Source organism: Caretta caretta, chromosome 10 (genome assembly GCF_965140235.1).
Source record: "Caretta caretta isolate rCarCar2 chromosome 10, rCarCar1.hap1, whole genome shotgun sequence".
In the NCBI taxonomy this organism is placed as follows: Eukaryota; Metazoa; Chordata; order Testudines; family Cheloniidae; genus Caretta; species Caretta caretta.
In genome coordinates, this window is record NC_134215.1 from 18,300,974 (window position 1) to 18,326,106 (window position 25,133).

Consider the following 25,133-nt stretch of genomic DNA (forward strand, 5'->3'; position numbering starts at 1 on the left):
CATACGGAGCCCTATCAAAGGCAAACACTACAGAATTGTCTTCCTGCAAAAACCAAACCCTGACAACATTGACTTTTGCAGTACTCCTTCTCCCCACTCACACACGACATCCCCTGCACACTGAAAACTACACAGAGAGGGTTTTGAAGCAGCTCTGTCCAGGGTGGGCCACATAGGAGCACAGTTCCCATTGGAGTCACATTGCTCTGAGGGAGCGGAGTACTGGGAAGCAATGCACTTCAGAGATCACGGGCTGCAGAGTGCCGTTCAAAGTAAGGGGGTCTAGATTTGCCCCCACACACACTTGACCCTCTTCTTCCCTTCTCAGGTTCCCCGCTGCTGCCACCACCCTGACCCATGAGCCTCTACCCTGACTCCTTCCAAATTTGAGTGAGTGGCATGGCAACCTGGTGAAAACCTGAGTAGGGGTGTCAACTTCCTATTTGCACAAAATCTAACACCCTTGCCCTGCCCCTCCTCTGAGGCCCCGCCCCCCCGTCACATGCATCTCCACCTTCATTCACTTGGTCATTTTCACCGGGCTGGCTCAGGAAGTTGGGGTGCAGGAGGGGGTGAGGACTCCAGCTGGGGGTGTGGGCTCTGGTGTGGGGCCAGAAATTAGGAGTCCAGGGTGTGGGAGGGGGCTCAGGACTGGGGCAGTGGGTTGGGATGCAGGAAGAGGTGAGGGCTTCCTCTGGGGATGCAGGCTTTGGGGTAGGGCTGGGGATGAGGGGTTTGGGGTGCAGAGGGGTATCTGAACTGGGGCTGAGGGGTTTGGAGTGTGGGAGGGGGCTCTAGGCTAGTGCAGGGGTTTGGGATGTGGGGGGGTATAAGGACTCCAGATGGGGCTGTGGGGCTAGGGATGAGGGGTTTAGGGTTCTGGTGGGTGCTCCGGGCTAGGATCAAGAAGTTCGGAGGGTAGGAGGGGGATCAGAGATGGGGCGGGGGTTGGGACACAGGTGGGGATTCATGCTCCAGGTGGCGCTTACCTCAGGCAGCTCCCTGAAGCAGCGGCATGTCCCCCCTCTGGCTCCTACGCGAAGGCGTGGTTAGGCAGCTCTGTGCACTGCCCCATCCGCAGGCGTCGCCCCATCCTCAGGCACTGCCCCTGCAGCTCCCATTGGCCATGGTTCTCAGCCAGTGGAAGCTGCAGAGCCGGCACTTGGAGCAGGGGCAATGCATGGAGCCCCCTGGCTGACCCTATGCCTAGGAGCCAGAGCAGGGACATGCCGCTGCTTCTGGGATCCTGCCTTAGCCTGGTGCGCCACCAACTGGACTTTTAATGTCCCGGTCAGCAGTGCTGACAGGAGCCACCAGGGTCCCTTTTCAACTGGGCGTTTGGGTCGAACACTGGACACCTGGCAACCTAAACCTGAGTGGTGCTGCAACCCTGCGTGCTAGGTTGCAACACCACTGGCTCAGATTTGGCCTGGCCGTGCCTCCATCATGACAGGATCACAGCGACCTGGCGCCCATGGCTCAGCTCGGTTGACAGAAGAATGCTTCTGTCACCCTAGGTATCATCACTCAGGGCAGTATATTACTACAGCAATGGAAAAACCCCTTCCATCCCTCTAGGAAGCATCTACGTTATAACAACATAGCTACGGTGCCATAACAGTGCTACTGTAGTGCATGTAGCATAGACATGGCTGAACAGAAATAATTCACCTGAACAAAGAACACAGCAATAAATGAGGGAGTGGTGAAGATAGTGTCTCGGGCAAAATATTGTTTGATGTAATTTGTTGGTGTCCAGGAACTATGCTGATGAGTGCCCAAAAAATACAATAGATTGATATGCAGATAGAAAGGGTAAAATCCTGGCTCCACTAAAGCCAATGGCAAAACTCCCATTGTCTTCAAAGGGACAGGAATTCATCTATAGGGTTTTGGTTTTTTTATATAAGATAGTTTCTCCTCCTCCTCCTCTCTGCTCTGTGTTTTTCACTCTTTTTGAATTTTCCCTGCACTGTTTCACCTCTTTTCTTCTTCTTTTTCTTTCCCTCCCCAAATTGTTCTTGTTTTTCTTTTTAACTAGGTTGTCTTTGGTGAAAACAAACCAATGTTCAGGTCAGAACTGACAAACTGGACCAACAAAATTCCAGTGAGTTCATAATTTATGCAAGATGAATTTGTCCAGCCATAGCTTAAACTTATTTTGACTAGTGAAGGCCAGGCCAAAATATGGGTGAAAAGAGACCAGTAAATATTTGTTTGAAATCAAACTCCACTCCACCAGCCTCAAACCCTTTTCTCTGAAATCGGCGTCTCTGTGCTCTCTAATATTACCATTTCATCACTCTAAGCTTGTCTACACTTGACTTTAGTGCCCCAAATTTCCTACCATGTCTATCACCGGATCAGCTCCGTGGTGTGAATGCTAGTATAGATAAGGTACCAGCAGCCTCCGGCTCTTTAAGCACTGTGTTGTATAGACCTGTTCTGAGTTGGGTCAAGTGACACTGTGCTTAAAACTTCAGAGCCCTCCCAAATCAACATTCCCTGAAACCTTACCACAAGTGGAGCTGAACCAAGTGTGGCAACAGTGGGAAGACTGGGGCAAAAAAGCCTTATATTTCTAATCTATTAGTGAGGATCACCATTAATTTCCAATTAAGCAGCAGCGTTGTGTGATCCTTGATGTTAGGATTATAAGGCTTGAATATTGTGTAGATGTAGAAACTTTGCCTATAACTGATGCTAACCCCATTCTTTCAAGAATCCTCTCATGAGGCAAATGTTCTGCCCACATCCCAGTCTGTAAGTCAGCATACTCCGAATTCATACTCTGAAGGTAAGAGTGTCAGAAGGAAAAGAACCCCAAGATACTGGTAAAGAACTAGGCGTGACCATCCCAACCCCTTCAGCTACCACGGGTCCAATTCATCCCCAGAATAACTCCACTGATATCTGTGAATTTACACCAGTGACTAATCTTGCCAACTGCGTCTGAAAAATGTCTTTGTCCACTACAAACTGCCATCATTTAAAAAATTGCTTCTGGACCTCACAGCAAGAGTAACAGCCGTGTTAGATAAGCTATTACCAGCAGGAGAGTGGGGTGGGAGGAGGTATTGTTTCATGGTCTCTGTGTATATAATGTCTTCTGCAGTTTCCACAGTATGCATCCGATGAAGTGAGCTGTAGCTCACAAAAGCTTATGCTCAAATAAATTGGTTAGTCTCTAAGGTGCCACAAGTACTCCTTTTCTTCTTACAGCAAGGGTATTGATTCACTTCTGTCTATTCTGTTTTTCAGCTCAGAGCTGAGAGATAAAAAGCCTCTGCATTTAGCTGTTGGTCTTATTTATCCCAGCTACTGATTTTTCATTGCATTTCCCCTTCACTTTACCAGAAAAAAATAGTCTTGTGCTAACTATAGATGTGCTGGTTTTCAAACCTGGAACAGAGATTGACTGAAACTTCAAACTTCATGGGTGTTTGTTGCTGGGGTTTTTAGCTTAGCTCATTATAAAAATGAGTAATTTGCAAATTTGGATCTGAATCCAGTTTGAATGCAGCCCAGACTAGAGGTTTTTGTTCCAATCCTTCTCTAATAATCATCAGAGCAAAATACCAAGTACTGGCCTTTCAGTTATTGCATATGATTTTTATTATTCCCCCCATCCCCACAGAAGGAAACATGTCACAGATCGAAGTATTTGTTGGGGATGTCATACAGGAGAGAATGAGCCATGCAATTTGGAGCTGTAGAAAAACACATGACTTAAATTGATATGCAAAAGGTGGATGCATTGTTTAAGGAAAGTGACAGCACCCCGGTAGGCATGAAATTCCTTCTGCTGGGAACACTGAACAATTTCTTCAGGTCGCAACAAAGGAACCTGCACAAAATTCTTCCCTCTTATGCCAAAAAACCCCCAAATCATAAACAATACAAGAATGCAAAACTTCTACAAACAAATCAGTCGATTGAATCCCTGACCCACGTGAAATCCAAAGTGGAAATCTGTAATATCTGGTAAGTAGTGGGGTAGATTCTTCTCTCAATTAAATCATTATAAATTCGCAGTAATAGCATTATCATCATTGGCAATCTTTTCAGTTGTAATTGAGATCAGAATTTGGCCCTATGACATTAATTTGTTTGTTTCCCCCTTTACTCTCTCATTTGCAAGCTTATTAAAATCCCCAACTACATTTAGAATTTGAGTTGTATCACTTCTATTGTGAGTACCCAGTAGACACAAAAATTGGTTAATATGTTTAATTATCTGTGTCTTAGTTTTTAATCCCTGTTGACAGTATATTTATTTATCCTCACCTTTTTCCCATTTTCCTACTTTCTTCCTTTCTTTTGTTTAAAAAATAAAAATATTTAAAATTGAACAAGAGGGGTTGAAGAAAAATCAGTTTTCATGGGATTCCAACTGCATGATTAAATTCTGCCAAGCTATAATTCCCTGGGTCCTGCTTGTCTGCGGCACTGTAGGCTCAACCTGTACTATTGAATTCAGTGGGAGTACAGCCATTGACTTCAGTGGGGGCTGGACTGAGCCTATCTGAATAACTCCCATTGACTTTAATGGGAAGTATTTGGCTACAGTGGGGCTTGAATATAATACCCTGTAGCTTTGACTAGAGAAGGTATTCACTCTACCCTGATCTGGTGTGGAGTGTAGCTATGTGATGTTTAATGTCTGATGCCTTCTGTTCGAGAGGTGGCTGCATTTTAGTAATGGATAAAGCAAGCACAATGCTGTATTAAAGGATGGATAGATTAAGTACAGACACGGACAGGGATCACTCCATAGATGGCAAATGGGACAACCTGTGTAAGAAAGATGCACAAGATTTGGTCCAGAATTTGTGAAGTCTGTCAGTTTTGGATGTGTGGATGAAAGGTACTATAGTGATCACAGGTATTATTACTGTGGAGGTGTGTTGCTTCACTTTGGCTTGCCTTCTTGTGGTGTTTATGTTTTCATATTCCATGCATTTTGAATTGCTCCCCAAGTGGTACATATTAATTGGCTTCACAGGCAGGCATCCTGTATAATACAGTCTGTTTTCTTGGCAGCCCAAACCAACTGCAAGCAATTTTTCTCCATTGTTCTTTTTTATTTGGCATATAAGTGTCTGTACATGCCATCCAGAAGAATGAGGCATGTGTTACCAATGAGCTCTTGACCATTATAGAAGAGAGGCTCCCTTCAGCAGCAGGGACTATACTTGTGACATTAGGATGACTACACGGCTAATCCAATCTTTTCTTGTGGAAGAAGAAAAAATGTGAATAGAAAGATAAACAGGATTAAATAATGTTGCATCCTGTGGAAGGTGATATGATCCAAACGCCCTGCTAAAGGAAATATAAAAATAATGTTGAGATAACCCTGCTTTACATTGTGTCTGACAAAAAATTATGGCCAACATTTTCAAAAGGGGCCTCTGATTTGAGTGTCTAACTTGGACTTCATTTTTTTTTCCAGGTGGGTTCATCACCTGCAACCTCTACTCATCTTTAGATCTTGGCAGTTCTTGTTAAAATGGACCTTTCTGCCTTGGATGGGGCAGGTTATGATAAGTAAGGGCTGACCTTGCACAGCTTACCAGCATCTGTTCTACTGATTTTGGTAGCTCCTCAGAAGGCATAATATCTTTTCAAAAATCAGTTTTAGAATAATGTCTGCTTTAGAATTACAAAGTGCTAGGAGCCAGTTTATTTATCAGAAAGTAAATTCCATGTTTTAGTAGCTCTTTCTTCAAACCCACAGCTGATTGAAATTGGGTAAAAGGTTCTCCATGTGTCAGAGTCAGCGGGCAGCTAGCTGAAAGAACACACTGTCAGAACTATAGGCAATGGGAGTGCTCCCAGCCAGGTAGTAACACTGAGCAAACTAGAGAGACTGGTTCTCTTAGGAGCTTATGTACCTGTCTTGGGATCACCTGGGGGGGTCCTCACCTGTGGATTGGCTGGACCCTGATTGAATGTTATGGGGCCTATCATAAGACCTGCAGGTAATTGCCTCTGATGACTCATCACACTCACTGGTTCAGGTATGGCTCGTTGGGCTCAGAAGTAACTAATTGTACCATGCTGACACATGGAAGAACAAAATTAAGCAACATAGCTGGTTTCAACATCTCTTAAGCACTGAGACTGACATTTTCAAAAGTGGCCACTGATATCTCAGGTTTTGGGTGATCAATCTGAGACAACTAGGGTCTACCTTCAGAAGTTCTGAGCGCTCACAAGTCCAAATAAATCAATGTCAAAATTGCCTAATGAGGTGCAGAAAATAAAATCCATGTTTTCACCCTAACCTTGAAAATGGAGGATTAGTTTTACCATTTGAAAATAGTGATGGGGGAAGGCAGAGTGAGGTAGGGAACATGGATGCGGTCTTTCTTGCTAATTAAGCTCTGATCTTGCAAAGTCAGTGGGAGTTCTGAGTGCAAATTGGGTCTCAATTCTAGAGTAGGGGGCTAATTCATGGCTGGTATAAGTAGATTTAGAACTATTGACTTCAGTGGAGTGGAGCTTGCTTACACCAGGGCTGAGTTTTACCCTATGTCTTCTTTGAAGTGAGTTCTAGGGGGTGCCCTTATAACAATCCCAATGAGTTCTAGCTGGATTCTCCCAATCCTGCTGGTTTCCTGAGGTCTTCCTTGTTTTCCAATGCCACATCAGAAAATGCTGTTTTTCAACTGGGCTCTACTGGCTTGGCAAACACTGTTCAGAATTTGCAGGTGTGCCCATCACCCTTTCTGTCAGAATCACATACTTCAGCTAATAAATCAAATAAACTGAATTAAACCAAATTGCCAAAAGAATTAAAGGGCAATTACATTTTTTTTTACAAAAAGCTCACAAGAATCTAGAGAATTTAATTTCAATCAAATCTCATTCAAACAACTTATAAAATAGGATTTTTTCCCCTGCAAAAGCAGCTGAACATCCTTCCTTGTTTTTCAGTAAGTGCTGACATTATTTATTTTCACTGTTAAGATGATAAATGATGTTGCAGTACATTTTTACAACAGAGAGATCATGCTCTATACAAAACTGTGGAACAAAACTGGAATAGCAGCTCTGTTTTGTCTTTTTAGCCCCAATTCTGCAAGGTGTTGAATGCTCTCTATTCCGAAGGTTGCTGGATATACTCAGCACTTTGCTAGACCAAGTCCGATTCATATTAGCATTGTTTATTTTTTGTTTTACAGGGCCCAAAAGTGTTCAAGTCACTTTACAGAACAGACAGGAGACCTGGTCCCTGCCCCGCAGAGTTTAGAATCTAAATGAGACCCTGACAAAGCCAATGGATATGAGAAAAATGGGAGGAAACTGAAAGGTGCTCAATAACCAGATGACCTTGTGTGGGTAGATATATAAATAGAAAGTGAAAGGAGAACAAGGATTACAGCAAGAATGTGGAGCTGCTTAGAATAACACATGCAGCTTAATGGGTTATTGATTTGAGGGGGTTTTGGTTTGTTTCTGTTCCTGTTTTTGTCTTTGTTGTTTGAGTATGTTTTTAGCTAATGTCTTATGTACTTTGGGCCAGAGTCTGATAGCATTATTCTAGTTTAGTAGCAGCTTACTCCATGGGTAGTCTCATTGACTTTACTGTGACTACCCTTGGAGTTAGTCTCACTCATATTGAATATTGTCTGGCCCATTTAAATACACACAGTGTGGGAGGGAGTGTATTACCACATACATTTAAATGATATTGTGGTTGTATTTGGCATGTGTATTGATTTGTTAATTCCAAATAGGTTTTCTTCGTTTACTTCTCCAGTTACATTTTGTCTTTATATTGTAATGGGGGCTAAATGAAAGGATTGTGAGGTGGGTAGCATGAAAGCAGGACTGGCCAACTAATGGGCAGCCAGAAAGAGTGAATTTTCAGGATGCACCTGATGGAGAAACATGACCTCTTCAAAGTGCTTTTGAAATATGAATTAATCTTCACCACACCTCTCCAAAGCAAAAACTGTATTATTGTCCCCCGCTTTAAAGATAGAGAGTAAGTCTCAGAGGGAACCAGTCTCAGAGCCCCTGCTAGAGCTAAGGGGTTCCCTGCATCACATGCTGTTGTAAATATCCACTTCAACTTATCTTTTATTCTCTGGGGAAGATGAATACAGCCTGAAGTGGAAATCACCTAAACTGAAAGGTGCCACTTAGTACAGTATTTTCACAGATGTTAATATACTTTTGAGAAGCACTTGATTTTTAGTGATCTTTTTGTTCTTATGTTCTTTTCATAGAAAGGTTGCCACCATTTAGAGGGTTCCATTTATGTTTGCAAAGCTAGCCCCCATATTTTTATACCTGCTATTGAACTGTACATGCCACTGTAAGTCCTTGTGTCTTTACTAACCTGGCTGAACACTCAGGTCAGGTACTCAGACACGGAATCTGTTTTCCTGGGTGCAAGCTTTGTGGGCACCCCTTATTCCTGCAAAAGTGAGAATGGGAATAATCCGAGCTAAAAATACATCCCCTAAGAGTTTGACTCATGCTGTACAATGTATTCAATTTAAATTAAAGGGCAGTTAAATTAAAAGCCCTCCTTTGAATCTCTCCACTCTCTTCCACCTTCTTTCACTACAAGTTCACACTTTCTGTTCTCATCTTCAAGACCCTCTTTGCCTGCTTCTCCCTGTTATCACGCCTCTACTCTGCCAGGGACAGCTCTCCTGTCAGCTTGTCCTGCAAACATCTCAGGGCCTTTTCCCATGCTGCCCCTAAAGCATGGAATATACCTTCCTCGAACTGATCTGTAAAACCACTCACCTCTCCCGAATGTCTGCTCATGACCCATCTCTGCTGTGACACCTAAAATAAATCAGCCAATCAATGGGCTGAGGGGGGTCAAATAGGAAAATTGTAATTTACTTTCTGTATTTATAATTATCAGCAAAAGAAATTGCAAACGTATGTAAGACATATATTATAGGCGAGGCCAGTAGCACCGCCTCTTATTAAGGTTATAAGACCCTGTTCTCACTTGCTTGTAACTTTGCCAGACTTAAAACTGCTCAGGCTGAACTTTTCCATGTCAGCGGCCTGCCTCAGCATGATTTTTTTTTTGACTGATTGATTGATAGCTTTAGCCAACACAGTTCAGCCATTTCCACAAATACGATGAGGGAAAAATACATTGTTTTGCTCACGTTAAAAAAATAAATATGGTGATCTTTGCTTTGCAAAGCTGAAGAGCCCCCATACTTTGGAGTAGGGACTTGAAAACTGGCAGAGGCTCTTTGTGTCAGCAATCCTTGTAAAACTCTGCCCAAATCTGGCCAAGTTTATAAGCCTTGGAACACTCACAGTTCACACGTGCTCAGGAAAGACTTCTTCAGTTTTAGCAGCTAAAGACTCTGAAGATTCCATCTTCACTCAACATGCTTAAGCTTCTCACAGTTCCTAGTGATGACTAGTCCGCACGTGCCTCATTCCCACAGAGCAACCGAGCTTGCTTCATCCCCTCATAGCTGCTTCCCGTGGCTGGACAGTACATATGCCATCCCCACAGGGCGACTGTGACTTTACTTGTAATGGCTGCTCTAGCCTGGGGTGGGACCAAGCCCTGAAACCAAGAGAAGGGAGCTTGTCTCTCCTGTGCTCTCTATGACCTGCCTGCTAGTGCCCAGCCAGTGTGGAGGAGGACACCATCTGATTAGAATGCAAAGGGGACAAAAGCCAGAGCAGGGAGAGGGAAAGGAGTAGATTGGGTCAAGAAGTCCATTGAAACTGGGGTGGGAGAGAAACTGTGACTGACTGGGCAAAGAGACATGTACTGGGAGATGGGGATGCTGGGAGTTGGAGGGGAAGCTAGACCTGGTAGGGCAAGGAGACTGGAGCTTGGGCTGTCACCACTAGTGGTCAGAATCAGAGTCGGGGGTCAAGCCAAAGGTCAGAGCCAGCATCAGAGAGTCAAGCCAAAGGTCAGATCAGGAACAAGGCAGAAACAGGTCAGGGAAACAGGAACCTAGAGCAAGGCAGGGAAGCAGGAACAAGTCAGGAGAACAAGGCTCAGAAGTCAGGTCCAATGGAGCAGACGTCCAGGAATAAATCCAGTTGCACAGACAACTTCCTGGGTCTCCTTCCAGCTTGAACAGTGCAGCTGGGTGAATTGATGGGGTCAGGCACTCCTCTAAGCAGGACTCACATGGATGATGCCTCTGGTAGAGCCAGGGTTCCATTACCCACTCAGCCCACTACTTACTAGCAAGCCATTGGGCTGGCATACAAAGATTGCCTGGGGACTGCAAACACAGATTCAAGACCTGTTGGTCCACAGAGAGAATGGGGAGGGGACTGGAACTGGAAGCTGGAGGAGGAGAGAGGGCTAGGACTGGCTGGACCAGGAGACTGGGACTAGGAACCAGGCAGGGAGAGTGGGACTGGGGGGATGGGGAAAGACTGGGAATAGGCAGGGAATCAGGATTCTAAGAGCGAGTCCAAAGAGTCACTCAGAAAGGAAACGGGGACTGGGATGAGAAGCCTGAGGGGTGGAAATTGGGACTGGGTAGGTAAAGAGAATGGGACTAAAACAAGGAAGGACAGGACAGAAGGATCAAGGTTCGGGGGAATTGGCAAAAGTCGGTGCCTACTAGACTATGTTCCCCTCCAGAGCCTGGAATGGCACCCAAGACAGGGCCTCACTATTCTTCTGCTCTTTACAAAAGTGAAAAACCCACTGGCAAAGTGTGTCGAGTGCTGGTCCACTTAGTGGATGACAACTTACTACTGCTGTGAATTACTCTGTTAGGTCAAGTGGCAGAAGTCTGTGGAAGAGATGTGAAGCTTCCAAACCTGCTAGTGAGCCACATAGGTATCAATACTATGTTACATGATGGAATTTCAGAGTGATGTGGGAGGGGGAATCTCAGTTTGCTTTCTTTTTAAAACCTAGCAAATGACACACAAAAACTATGTTAAAAGAACATTATCAAGGTCCCAAAGTCATGCACCCAAAAGTTAGGAAATGCCAGAATTAAGATTGCCTGTAAAACCTTAATATGGTGCCCTTGTGCATGTGGATTAGGATACTGGCTTTCATTACATTCTCACATACTGTTTTTTCCACAGCTCCATCCACAGGATCTAGTCTGTGCATGAATCAGGGTTATGCAGTGAAGGAGATCCTTGACTGTAGGAACCCTGCTTCACTTGTAGCAGAAGATGGAAGGTGAACTGTGAATGAGGCAGGAGATTTCAGGAAGAGAAAAGACGGTCCTGGTGAAGGCAGTTGAATATTGCCTTGGAAAACTGGATTCTTTCCCTGCTTCTTCCATAGTGTTCAAACGTAATGCTGGGCAAGTAACTTAAATCAAACTTTCCACAGGTCTCTCACTAATTGTGCATTCCTCATTTTCTGGGTGTGCAGTTTGGTAGCCTGGGGTCTGATTTGCAGAAGTGCTGGGCATTCCCAGCTGTGAAATGTTCTTTGAACAGATAAAGTGCAACACAATGCTAAGTACTCAGAAATTTCAGGTCCTCGGCACCCCAAATTAGTGGAAAATTTTGAATTTAAGCTCTGTGCCGCAGTTCCCCATGTGTAAAATGGGGATTATACCAGCCCTTCACTTCACAGTGGTGGTGTGAAGATTAATCAATGTTCGCAAACCACTCAGATTCTGTAGTGATGAGTGCCATGGACGAGCTCATGAGGAAATTAATAATTCTGTCTTCAGAGCAGGGCTTGAATGGTGTGTATAAAATAGAACATGGGGCCACACACTGAACACTGAGGAGAAAAGAAAAGATCGAATAGCTGCTCATTAAGTGAGCACTGTTCAGTCTGTGCACTGAATGAGACAGGGTTCCATGGGAAAAAATAGAAAGTGATCATGTAATAAAATACTGCATCAGAATACATACGCATGGGGGGAAGGCTGTATTAAGGTTGCACCGGCAATCTTAATTCTAGCAGTTCCTAACTTCTGAGTGCTTAACTCTGCAATGGTAGTTTTTGTGTGTGTAATATATAACGTGCACACATATGTATATACATGTTTACAGTTCATTTAAAGTGTTTATAGTTTTATGCTCAATAATAGGGTTTCCTCAGGTTGTTTATTATTTGTCTTTAGTGTAGTCATTTTATGACATATAAATTACCTTACCTGCGGAGAATGCAAGGAATGTAGCTTTAGATTTTCTATGCAGCTCTTTTAGTCCAACACAGCTCTGTTGCTGGCAAGGAGACATATCTCTGGCTTGTATCCTCTGTGTGGTTTCTCTTATTGGTATGCTTTTTCATTGCTATGGAGACTATCAGAAACTCATATAGCAACTTCCAGTGCCTCCTTATGAATGCGTATTTCATATCTGACTGCCTCAGAATGAAACACGCTGTTTTACTTCTACTTTCACACCTGCACTGAACGTTAAGAATATTAAAGGGGGTGTCTACACTGGGAATTTTTTAAACTGATGTAGTTGAACTGGTGCAAACCCCTATTGTAGATACGCTGCTAAGATGGAAAAAGTGACTGAATTAACCCAGTTTCAAAGTGCGGTAAACCACATCTGTGCCTGTGCAAGTGACTTTTTACACTGCTGCAGTGTTTCTACAGTCAGGTGCAGCTATACCAGTCCAAAAAATCCCAGCATAGACAAGTTCATTAATTTTCAAATCTTCAGTTATTATTCTGCTGAGTTTTTCAATAATGTTAATGGGCTGCCACTATTGATGTATCACTCATGGTTGTATAAAACAATTCCTGCAAACACGTGGGCCAAATCAAAATTGATTAAGATAAACCACACATTAAAACACTGTTAGCCTTGTTCATGGGATCCAAGTTCTCTTGAGTATAGGTGCAGTATGTGCGACAGTCATTAGACTCTGCTGTTAACTCAGAGAAGACTGGGGCTATATGTAACCCCCAATGAAAACACAGAAGGCAGGCCTGTCCTGCCCGTGGAGAGGGCTCCAGGGAACAGATAATTCAGCTTCTGCCTGTATTTCCTTTCGTAGGCGCCACCATGGGGCGTGAGTGGCGACGATACGCATGTTCTCTGTCTCACGCCAGTGCAGGCAGCCCACTTCCTGCTCCCCACCCACCTGCCTCTGCCCTCCCTCTATAGGCTCCACAGTGCAGCACAGGTGGCAACCCCCCTGCTCTACTGGAGGGGTGAGATCCATGGGGAGAGTTCTTTCCCGGTAGGCACTGACCCTGGGTGTAGTAACCGACCCTGAACTTGGAGGGAGGTGCACAGGTGCAGGAGGGAAGAGATTGGAGGAGGCACCAGCAGTTCAGTCTGTGTGTGTGTGTGTGTGTGCGTGTGTGCAGTGGCTGGGATGGGAGCTGAAATGGCAGCACCTCTGTAGTTAGCTCTCTGAATAAAGGGTCCTCTCATGTTATTACCCAGCACACAGTACACGCAGCATGGCGTCATCAGCGGTCAGTCCAGAGAGACCTCCAGCAAGGCAGAGAGCGTGACTGACAGGAGAACAAAGCAGCACCTCAGAACGGAACAAATCGGCAACCATATCATGAGTTAATTTGTGTATTTCTGAACCATATGCCTTTGACCAAAACCTTCTGTTTATGGTCAACACTTCCTGCCCAAGCAATGGCAGGGGAAGGACAAGGAGCTGCCCCAAATTTGTCAGCTGTGGCTAGGGTGGATGGTAGGGGGTCTTCAGGGCTGGTAGAATAGCCAGTGGAGGCCAAGAGGGTGTTGGGGGTGTGGCACTGGGATGTGGGCGGAGGTCAGCGGTACTGTGTCTGAAGGTAGGAGAGTGCTGGAAGGTGCCTGGGGTGCTGGGTAGAGGGGTGGGTGCTGGAGAGAGTCTAGAATTTCTGTAGGATGTCTGGGGATGCTGGATATCTTCCTGTCATGAGGTAGGCAGTTGGAAGCTGCATGGGGATCTGGGGGGAACATTGGTGGCTGCCTGGTGGGCTGTTGGGTGGAGGGGGGGAAGTCAAACGTCTGGTGGGTAAACTGTGGGGGCGAGGGGGTCTCTGCAGGGGCTGAGTGGGTAAGCTGTAGGCTGAGTGGTTGGGGGATAACCTGGGAGCGGAGGTGCTTTTGGGGTTGGGGGGAAGGCTGCGTGGGGTGCTGATGGTTAAAGTGGGGGTTAAGATGTGCTCAGTCTGGATGTCTAAAGTAGAAGTTGGGGAGGGACCTGAGGCTGTGGGGCTGGCTGACTGGGATGGTGCTGGGTGAGCCTGGTGTCAGGACTGGGCCTCTCCCTTTGGCTGCTGCTGTTGGTGCCACCTGCACTTCTAGGCTGCTGCTTCCCCCCTGTGATCCAGCAGTGCTGCGAAAATGTGGTACAGGGCCACCGGCTGAGTGAGTGTCATGCACAGTATAGGACACCCAGCAGCCCTGAATCTGGCCCATCAGCCATGAGCACTCTTTGTGCTGTTGTCTATATCCCTGTTTAACTTAATGCCTGTTCCTGCTCCATTCCCAGTTGCTCATATTGGTGCCTTCTGTGGCCAGTGTGAGCTGCAGTCAGCTTGCACTTCTGTGCACTGCTTTTGGGGGGACTTTCAGCTGCTGCAGGGTAGAAAGCCATGTCGTGAATTGGGCCCTGGTTCTGAGTCTGATCTTACACTGGTGTCAATCAGGATGAACTTCCTTTGGTCAATGGAGTGACACTGGCCTGATTCTTCTGTCAATTACATCAATTTCACATGGGTGTAACTATTGATTTCAGGGACGCTACTCCTGATTTACACCAGCGTGAGTGGAGAATCTGTCCCATACTATTACAAACTACTGTGAGATCAGAAGCAGACTTTATGGGCCTGATTCTCCATCTGCCATACCAGTTTTATGCTGTGTGTGACTCCAGGGGTTTCTTGTTTGTGTGTGACTTACACCAGTTCAGGCCTGTGGAGGATCAAGCTCTGTATATTTAAAGTGCGGCAGGCTGTGACATCATCCAGCAGATCTTCACACACAACATGGGTAATTGCAATAGTCACTAGTATGGGCCTTTTATACAAAAGAATTGGTCTTGGGAATGGTTCAGTGAATGAGGTGAACAAAAAGGGATAAATAATATCCCAACACTTTGTAGGACCATGCCCCTAACCAGTGTCTCATGTAGTAGTTAAATACTTATTTCCCTTGTAGGTGCTTATTCTGGTTGCCTTCCCAGACCAATCACTTCTAGTGCCTTTTTCCAAGTAAGGTCTCTATGTGAGGAACAGTAACAGGGAATGTTTTTATGGATACAGTCTGCTGCTGTGAAGTTGAGACATAGCTGGAGTCTGATGAGAGTGGACAAATACTTTGCTATTTTAACTATTTGTGGTTGACTTGTCCTACTTCACTGTGTATTGTATTTAAGTGTCCTGTGCAGATTTTGCATTGCTTATTGCTGTGATAAAAGAGGTGAGCCCAGTCCTGTACCTGTAAACAAGATGTTCTTGGGAACAGGAGCAGGCCTTTACTTATTAAAGAAAAGGGGTCCGGATTTGCCAGAATGTTGGTGTAAAGCAGGAGTAACTCCACGGAGGTCAATTACATCACACTACTGTAGAACAGGTAAGAGAGGAGCATCAGAACTATTGTCACAAAGAAAATGTATCAGTTTAAAAACAGCTGGCATGCCCCTAACTTAAAAAGAGTTTAACAGGTCATTCTGGAATTCGATTTCTTTATGAGCTGAAACTCTAAATTTCTACCTGGAGTGAATCTGTATAGCTGGGAAACAAAAACTGGGCCAGAAGCTGTTAACCAACTTCCATAGAATTATGCTGATTTACCCCAGCTGAGGACCTGCATTTCTGTAATGCAAACAAAAAAGAGGCCCTTAAATAATCAAACACATCTTATTGCAGGTAAGAAAAGTTAAGCAATTAATCACAGCACACATTTTTTTAAAAGTCTAATTCACATATTTTACAAGGCATGAGATTTGCAATGAACTAGAAAAAAATAAATATGGCTGTCACTTATGTAAATAGCCCTGTGTTCACTGATAAATTGTGAGGTCGCTTTAACATTCTGATGTATTCTGAGCAGACATTTATTTAGAGTTCTGTGCATAGCCCAGATTGTACCATTTTACTCACTGCTCAGAATGGTGCAGAGATGCATCGTTCCAGGCACATCTCCTGAAACTACCTGGAGCACTGAGGAGTATACACACTACTACGTCTCTTGCGGAGTGCAGCCTATTCTCCTCTATATTAGTCCCATTCCGTCCTGCCCTCTTAGGGGAGTAGGGACAGAGCAGTGTAGGGCCTGCAATTCTGCCTCGCCCTTATATGAACTGTGCAGGAAGGTGGGGGAAGGCTCCCGCACCCTCTTCACACCCACTGCATACCTATTTAAGGACCGTAAAATCTGGCCCATTGAGTCTATCTCATTGTGATTTTCCTGTTCATTGTTTAAACGTCTCAGTTGTTCTTCAGCACATGTGCACGCACGCATGCATCCAGGATGTATGGCTGTATGAACGTGTCAGTGTGGGCTGGAGGATGGGGTCAGAACATCTCAGACTGAATTCCATTTTATCCGGAGAGTTGATTTGAACAAATAGACACATTAGGCTTTGAACAAATGCAAAGCAATTTATTGTCTTAGAGTTTCACACTTACATCTGAATTAGTAGGGAGGAATCAAAATAAAGCTTCAGTGTTATACTCCGTGAACAGAGGCAGTGAGGAAAAGCAATGTGCTGAAAGAAACAGCTTGTGGGTGATATATTATTGCAAGGTTAGTATTATTTAAGTGGAATGATCTCTTTAGCTGAAAGATTGAGGAATAATCTAAACTAGGAAAATTGTGATTCCATGCCATATTCTAAAAACAATCTAATGTCTCAAGCATTTAATGTAATTTACGTGTAAAAGGGTAGTAAATATGTCACTTATTAATTATGTCCTAACTGTATGATAGATTGGTTATTAAAAAGGACATTTGTAGCTAGAATACTGTTCTGTATATTAGCTACAGAAACGGTGGCCTTGAGGAAGACAGCTGTGTGGAATTTGGGGATGTGCAACAGAGCAATGTAAAGCCTGGTCTACACTGGGCGGGGGCAAGCTAAGTCAGTCTAAGTTACGCAACTTCAGCTATGAAAATAGTGTAGCTGAAGTCGACGTACTTAGAGCTACTTACCGCGGTGTCTTCACTGCGGTAGGTCAACTGCTGACGCCCTCCCATCAACTCCGCCTACACTTCTTGCTCCGGTGGAGTACCAGAGTCGACAGGAGAGCGCTCAGCGGTCGATTTATCTCTTCTTCACTAGATACGATAAATTGACCCCTGCTGGATCGATCGCTCCAAAGGTAAGTGTAGACATGCCCTGAGCTACAGCCTAGTAAAAGAAAGAAAAAAGATGACTTTGGTAAAGGATGTGATTCTACTTTCTTTGACTTCAACAGACTACCATTAGACTCTTCTACAGTAAAATTATTATTAATATTACAGTAGCATTGAGACCGTAATTAGGATCAGGGATCCATCATGCAAGCCACTGTACAAACACATACAAAAACACAGTTTCTGTCACTTGCAGTCTAAGACAGGTCACTTACAAAGGGTGCAGGGAGGGGAAAGCAATTATAATATAAAAATGTGCACACAAAAAAAAACTATATTAAAAGAACATTATTAACGTTGCAAAGTCAAGCACTTAAAAATTAGGAAATGCATGAATTAAGGTTGCCTGTGCAATTTTAATTTGGTCTCCTTTTATGTATATATTATGATGATCTTTAATTTTAATACAAATTTGTGTATGTATTATGATAGTTTTTTATTACATAATTACATACTATTTTTTCCATAAAACTCCTGCTGTAACCTTAATTCTGGCAACAATGCATTTTCCCCTCAGAAATGGTTGAACTGTTTTGGCTGAAATTTTCCAGACAAATTTATCATGAAGCAGACACCTGGCATGGAAAATTCCAGCTTGAATGGTTAACGTTCAGCAAAGTTATTAGCAACTGAAAACAAAGTCTTATAATGGGAAGTGTAGCCCTGCCTACAATTATTGTTGTTATAAATACCCACACATGTGTATGTAGAAGAAATCACACATATACTTGAGCATTTTTCCTTTTAATTAGTGACTAAAGAGAGAAATTTATTTTTTAAATTTAATTTTATGCATCAGTGGCATGATATCCTTCTCTTTATGGTGGATTAATTCACTTTATACACTGCATTTTGTAAATGAACTGTAAATACAGAATGTGTGTGAGACCTTATTTGTGATGGTCTAGCTGTTTTATTAGCATATGTTTGGGTTGGCCCCATTACTCACAAATGGTAAAAGTAGGCCAGGAAGGTTTGGATTCTAGGACTGATTTATTTCCTAGCTGAAAATGTAAACGAGTGGGGACACACAGTGGATACTTTACCCAAGCTTACATTGATTTTAAGTGTTTACAAGTCCTATAGAATATATTTTTGAATGGGAATATTAGATAGAAACAACACAGCACAGTTTACAAATCCCATCAGTCCCGAAACTAGCTGTGTGTGTATATGACACTCCTAGGTAGATTAGAGATTTTTTTTTAATGCAAAGGTAACACTTCATTCTTTTGATCGAGTAGGCTGACCAATGCCTCAGGATGGCCATAGCAATTAAGGGTCTAAAGCAGAGGTGGGCAAACTAGGGCCCACAAGCCACATCTGGCCCGCGGGACCATCCTGCCCCTCCCCGCTGTCCCCCCTTCCCCCAGCCTCAGCTCACTATGTCACCAGCACTCTGGGCAGCGGGGCTGCGAGCTCCTGATGGCTCTAGACTGCACGGCTTGGAGCGGCATGGTTGGGGGGTTGGATAAGGGGCAGGGGGTCCCGGGGGGCAGCCAGGGGGCAGGGGGTGGTTGGATAGGCATGGGAGTCCTGGGGGGCCTGTCAGGGGGCAGGGGTGTGGCTAGGTGTTGGGGTAGTCAGGAAACAGGGAGCAGGGGGGTTGGATAGGGGGTGGGGTCCCAGGAGGGGGCAATCAGGGGCAAGGAGCAGGGGGGGTTGGATGGGTTGGGAGTTCTGAGGGGGGCAGTCAGGGGGTAGGAAGTGGGAGGAGGTGGATAGGGGGCAGGGGCCAGGCTGTTTGGGGAGGTACAGTCTTCCCTGCCCGGCCCTCCATACAGTTTCAGAACCCCGATGTGGCCCTCAGGCCAAAAAGTTTGCCCACCCCTGACCTAAAGAGTGATTTTGTAAAATTTCTTCCTTTTGCTTTTAGCTCCCATCAAATATTAGTCTGTCATTATCTGCTAGTTTTATATTTCTTTGCTTTGCTTTGAAGGCATATACATTGTGATTTTTATTTTTAAGCCCTAAACTGTAGCTCTGAAGTAATAATTAATTGTGAGGGTATTCCATAGAATGAGAGGACTGAAATTAATGTAAAGTCTTTGTACCGGTTATGCACTGTAAGAGGAGACCAATTATTATCTGATCCTATTCAATTATATTGTATTGTTATTATTTATACACTGACCCTGCACTCCTCACTAAGGCAAAGTGTATGACTATTATATAAATGAAGTTTTAATCAAGTTGTATAAATGGCTCAAATTCCCAGTGTGGAAAACTTTTAACTCTAATTAGGGCTGCTCTAATTTATGGCTGCTAGCTATGGCCTCCAAGATGCCATTCAGCAGCCAAGTTTAGCCAGAACATAGCAACCCCCATCCAGTCAAACTTCCCCCACACGTTCATTCACATACTCACACCCAATGGTGGTGTGTAGCCGCGGCATAAGAACTGGTTTGGTTGGATCTATACCAACTCGGGAGTCTTGGCCAGTTTTTGCCCTTCGGCAGGCGAATGTGGGCCACTATGTATGACCACTTTGTCCCATGTGTGGCGATTATCCTGTAGGACTGTTATGTGTCTTAACTCATTAATTATTTTATGCTCCTCCTTGGGCTGTTTCTTTGGCTAACTGCTACTGAGCAGGTTTTCAATCTTCTATGCATGCTTTATTTGCACAGTATGCACACTGATCAAACAAGGGAGTTCAGCTCTGTTTGTTTTCCAGCCATGGCCTGTTTCACTTAGAATGAATGCATTCACATATAAATCAATCTGTTTTTCTGACATGAATTTACTTTTTTAACTCACCTTTCTGTTAAAAAAGGCAGGCCTGGTGCTATTAGTCAGGTTATCCCCAAAGCAGTCCCCAGCTTCAAGGCCAGGATCCTTCCTCCCCTCTCTACTGACATTTGATCAGCATAGATGATTATGTGACGGGTTTTCCCCCAGGTGCCACCTGGAACCAGGGTACCACTGAGCCCGCCTGACCTACCAGCCTGGGTTTACACTTCATTGCTGAGGCAAGCCAGCCAAGCCCTCCCTCAGGCTTCACACTGCACTTAACCTGCACGCATACAGGTAGAGACATACCCAGCATAAATGAAGTAAATACATGGGTGATTTTGTCAGTCAGGACCTGATCCAAAGCCCATGGAAGTCAATAGGAATCTTTCCATTGACTTCAGTGAACTTGTATCCTGTAACCATCATGAAGGAAATGGGTCTTCAGGGGGGATATGAATGCAGAGCAGGTAGTGGCCTGCAGACCAGTTCAGGAAGGGCATTCCTTGGATTGGGGGTATAGAAAAAAGAGAAGGAGATGATTGTAGGAGAAACAGAGTATCAAAGCTGCCATTATTGATGGAGTGGAGGGGATGGGTTATGGTATGAGATATGACACCTGAAAGTGACCCTGATAAAGATGTTGCTGCTTAGGAATGTTTCCCTTTCTTTTGAGGGTCTGGAGATGGTTGTTCTCTTATTGACCTTTGTTTTATGTAGAGAAGCCACTTTGTAAATAATTTTCCCTGGAAGTCTGCATAGAAACTCATTATTAATCATTTCAACTCCCTAAAGAAATTGTCATAGTTTTCACAGGGGTGGCATTGTCTCCTGAAAGAAATGCTTACAAATGCAGTTTGAAGAACTTCTAGCCACTGGGGTGTCTTAGGATGACATAACCCTGAAATGTTTGGTCAATAAATAATGTCTCCACTTTGTTTCTCTTAGTCTTTGGCACTGCTGAAGAATTACTTCTTCTGAACATTTTTTAAACATGGACACATTGATGATTGCTTCATAGACTAAGACTGGAATAGTGAATCAGTGGGTATTTTGCAGGCATTTTTGGCTCTCAATTTTTTTTGCTTTAACCACTAGATCATAAGCCTTTTAAAAATATTATTCATATTACAATAGCATGTGGAGGGCCAACTGGGATGGAGGCCTATTGACCTACTGTATAGATACACTGCAGGGGACAGAGTTTATATTCTAAACATATAAAACAGACTAAGGGTGTGGGGAGAAGCAAACACACAGAAGTGAGGTAACATGCCCAAGATCACACAGCCGGTAGGTGGCAAAGCCAGGAAAACAACCCAGGTCTCCTGAGTCCCAGCCCAGTGCTATATCAGTGCCTATATAGGGCTGCTGCTCAGTTTCTCTGCATTTATTGTCCTCTTGGGGCTGTTGGCAGCTGGCAGAGGAACAGCTGATGCTGAGCACTTCTCTTCCTTAGCTGCACCATTGGCTACAGCTGAGGATTTGGCCTGGAGTCTTTATAGTGATGGCTTCCTTTTTTCACCCCACAATCCATTCACTTTGAATTTTGCAAATAGTCTGACAAGGGAAAATGTAATCAATCAATGAACAAGAAAAATTATTTAATTTTAAAACTAATAACAAAAAACAAACAAACCACTGATAGAATTAAGGTAATTGACTATGGAGGGACAAATGTATCTCTTAATTTATCTGGAGAACTGTAGGTCGTTTTGCATGTATATTTTAATCATAACAGGACATAAATACTAAATGGATATATATATTTATTGGGTGCCTACTCTCTGCCTTCCCCCTCAGGAGCTTTGGGTGACGAAAGATAATATAAGAAGTATAAATAAAACATCAAAAAGTATAGATCAGTTAAAATGTAAACAAAATCAAAGTTCAGACAAATCCTCAGAGCTTAGCACCTGTTTTTTTTAAGACCACGAGGACATGACCAGACCTCCTGTGATATGACCCATTCCACATTCTTCAGGAAATCACTGTAAATGCACACTTGTCTACAAACTCAACACAAGCTGGCAATGCCACAAGGGGTTTGTCTGCACTGGAAAATTGCACAGGGGTAGAACACCACCTCTGGGAGTTGTGGTAACTAACATGATGTTAAACATTCAGTGTAGAGAGGGCCTATCATAGTTAACATTGCATCAGCTGGTTGTGGTTAACCCTAGGGTTAACATTGAATACTACGTCATGTTTAATATTGAATTAGTTACTATGACTTAACATGTATTGTATTGGTTACTATGGCTCAACAAGCTATTTTGTTGCAGAGGAAAGATATAAAGAGCCTCAGGAGGCCAGTGTGGCTGCACATTGAGTTTTTTAGCTATCTGTAACCTTTCTGCCAGGTGGAGTCAGCAGCAACTAGGGCCAGGTTCAATATGTAGGGGTTCCTTTCAATCGATACAACACAGAACTGGCTTGAGCCCCCATCAGTAACCTGGGAAAATTACATACCACCCCTAGGTGCCTTTGAGAGGGAATATTTCCTCACTCGCAAACACAGAGTCTGAGTGTAGAAAAGAAACGTTTAATGAAAGCAGGGAAGTCACCCAACATTAATTAGGGAAAATGCCACAAGTGGGATTCATCATAATAAAACTGTGGGCAGGACACCCACCCCAGAGTGTGTGGGGCAGTTCCTTATGCCTCATGTTCTTGAGTTCTACGACCAACAGTTCCTTTTCTGTGCCCCTCTCTGCTCCCTCACCATCCCCTACTCACAGTGGTTATCCTTGGTCAGAGACAACCCCAGGGTTCAGAGGCACATCTGTGTGAGTTCACCTCCCACCCAGAGAAGAAGGCACCTTACTTGCTCTGGTATCTGAGCACTGTCTTTGGATGGCTGCCCCAGCACCCGCTACTCCTCTCCGCTGGCTGTCCTGCCAGCTGCTGCTCCTCTCTGCCTCCCCAGCTGCTCATTCTGTGCACTGCCTCACCAGCCACTTGTTCACCAGCTGACTGTCAGTCACCTTCTGCTGCCACCTGCCTCTCTGCTGTGACCTCTGCACATCAGTCTCTTAGTAATTGTCAGCTCTTAAAAGACAAGGCAGAAACACTGCCCCACCACAACTGATGTCAGCTTTGAGTGGGCATTTAAAATAACAAAGAGGCTCCTAATGAAGCCTATTTAGCTCTTTCTTTGAACAGTGGGGAGGAACAGGTTAAACCAGTCTGGGGAGGACCCTGAGGGAGGGGGGCCACACATCTTCTGGCTGGGACACCTGTCCCTACTCTTATTTCCACAGGGCTCTGGCATTCAAGCCCCTGGCTTAACAAGGTCCTTTCAGCTGAGGGTGACCCCCTTGTGTGGGACAGGTTAAGCACAGTTCTGCTCCCCTTTATTCATACAATAATGCCAACATTGGTAACAGCATTTCACTACCCCTGAATTCAGTACTAAGGTGATTTGTAACCCAACACCAGACACAGTTGATCACTTTAAGCAACATAGATCTATCTGTTGGATATCTAAGTAGAGTAGGTGTGTTCTTGTAAATACAGTTTGCTCCTTAAATCTCTTCCCCCTCCCAGCTAGCTGTCAGGGAAGAATTCAGCAGACCCTGTTTACATATCTAAAAAACAAAAGGGATAGATGCTGCAAATGGAAGGAGGGGCATGTCACCAAGGAAGTATAGATGGGAATAGCACAAGTGTGTAGGGACAAAATTAGGAAAGCCAAGGCAAAGAATGAGTGACAGCTGGCAAGAAATGTTAGAGACAACAAGAATGGGTTCTTCAAATATGTCAGACAATAAAGAAAGATTAAGGATGGTGTGGGTCCGCTGCTCAGTGGAGCAGGTGAGCTGGTAACGGAAGATTCATAGATTCATAGATATTTAGGTCAGAAGGGACCATTATGATCATCTAGTCTGACCTCCTGCACAACGCAGGCCACAGAATTTCACCCACCCACTCCTGCAATAAACCTCTCACCTATGTCTGTGCTATTGAAATCCTCAAATCATGGTTTAAAGACTTCAAGGAGCAGAGAATCCTCCAGCAAGTGACCCGTGCCCCATGCTACAGAGGAAGGCGAAAAACCTACAGGGCCTCTTCCAATCTGCCCTGGAGGAAAATTTCTTCCCGACCCCAAATATGGCAATCAGCTAAACCCTGAGCATATGGGCAAGATTCACCAGCCAGATACTACAGAAAATTCTTTCCTGGGTAACTCAGATCCCACCCCATCTAAGATCCCATCACAGGCCATGGGCCCATTTACCATGAATATTTAATTACCAAAACCATGTTATCTCATCATACCATCTCCTCCATAAACTTATCGAGTTTAATCTTAAAGCCAGATAGATCTTTTGCCCCCACTGCTTCCCTTGGAAGGCTGTTCCAAAACTTCACTCCTCTGATGGTTAGAAACCTTCGTCTAATTTCTAGTCTAAATTTCCTGGTGGCCAGTTTATATCCATTTGTTCTTGTGTCCACATTGGTACTGAGCTTAAATAATTCCTCTCCCTCTCCAGTATTTATCCCTCTGATATATTTATAGAGAGCAATCATATCTCCCCTCAACCTTCTTTTAGTTAGGCTAAACAAGCCAAGCTCCTGGAGTCTCCTTTCATAAGACAAGTTTTCCATTCCTCGGATCATCCTAGTAGCTCTTCTCTGTACCTGTTCCAGTTTGAATTCATCCTTCTTAAACATGGGAGAGCAGAACTGCACACAATATTCCAGGTGAGGTCTCATCAGTGCCTTGTATAACGGTACTAAAACCTCCTTATCCCTACTGGAAATACCTCTCCTGATGCATCCCAAGACCACATTAGCTTTTTTCACAGCCATATCACATTGGCCGCTCATAGTCATCCTATGATCAACCAATACTCCAAGGCCCTTCTCCTCCTCCGTTACTTCTAATTGATGCATCCCCAGTTTATAACTAAAATTCTTGTTATTAATCCCTAAATGCATGACCGTAAACTTCTCACTATTAAATCCTATTACTATTACTCCAGTTTACAAGGTCATCCAGATCCTCCTGTAGGATACCCCTGTCCTTCTTTAAATTGGCAATACCTCCCAGCTTTGTATCATCCGCAAACTTTATTAGCACACTCCCACTTTTTATTGCACTCTGCTTTTTCAGAAAA

At 44.1% G+C, this 25,133-nt stretch overlaps 1 long non-coding RNA gene across 1 annotated transcript in view; it reads right to left on the bottom strand.

Moving 5' to 3' along the window:
• LOC142073458 (uncharacterized) overlaps positions 1-12,306 on the bottom strand; it is a 28,216-nt gene extending 15,910 nt beyond the window's left edge. The window contains exon 1 of the long non-coding RNA XR_012670361.1: positions 12,108-12,306. This is a non-coding gene — a long non-coding RNA (uncharacterized LOC142073458). The remainder of the gene's footprint in view (positions 1-12,107) is intronic.
• Positions 12,307-25,133: the final 12,827 nt, after the last annotated feature.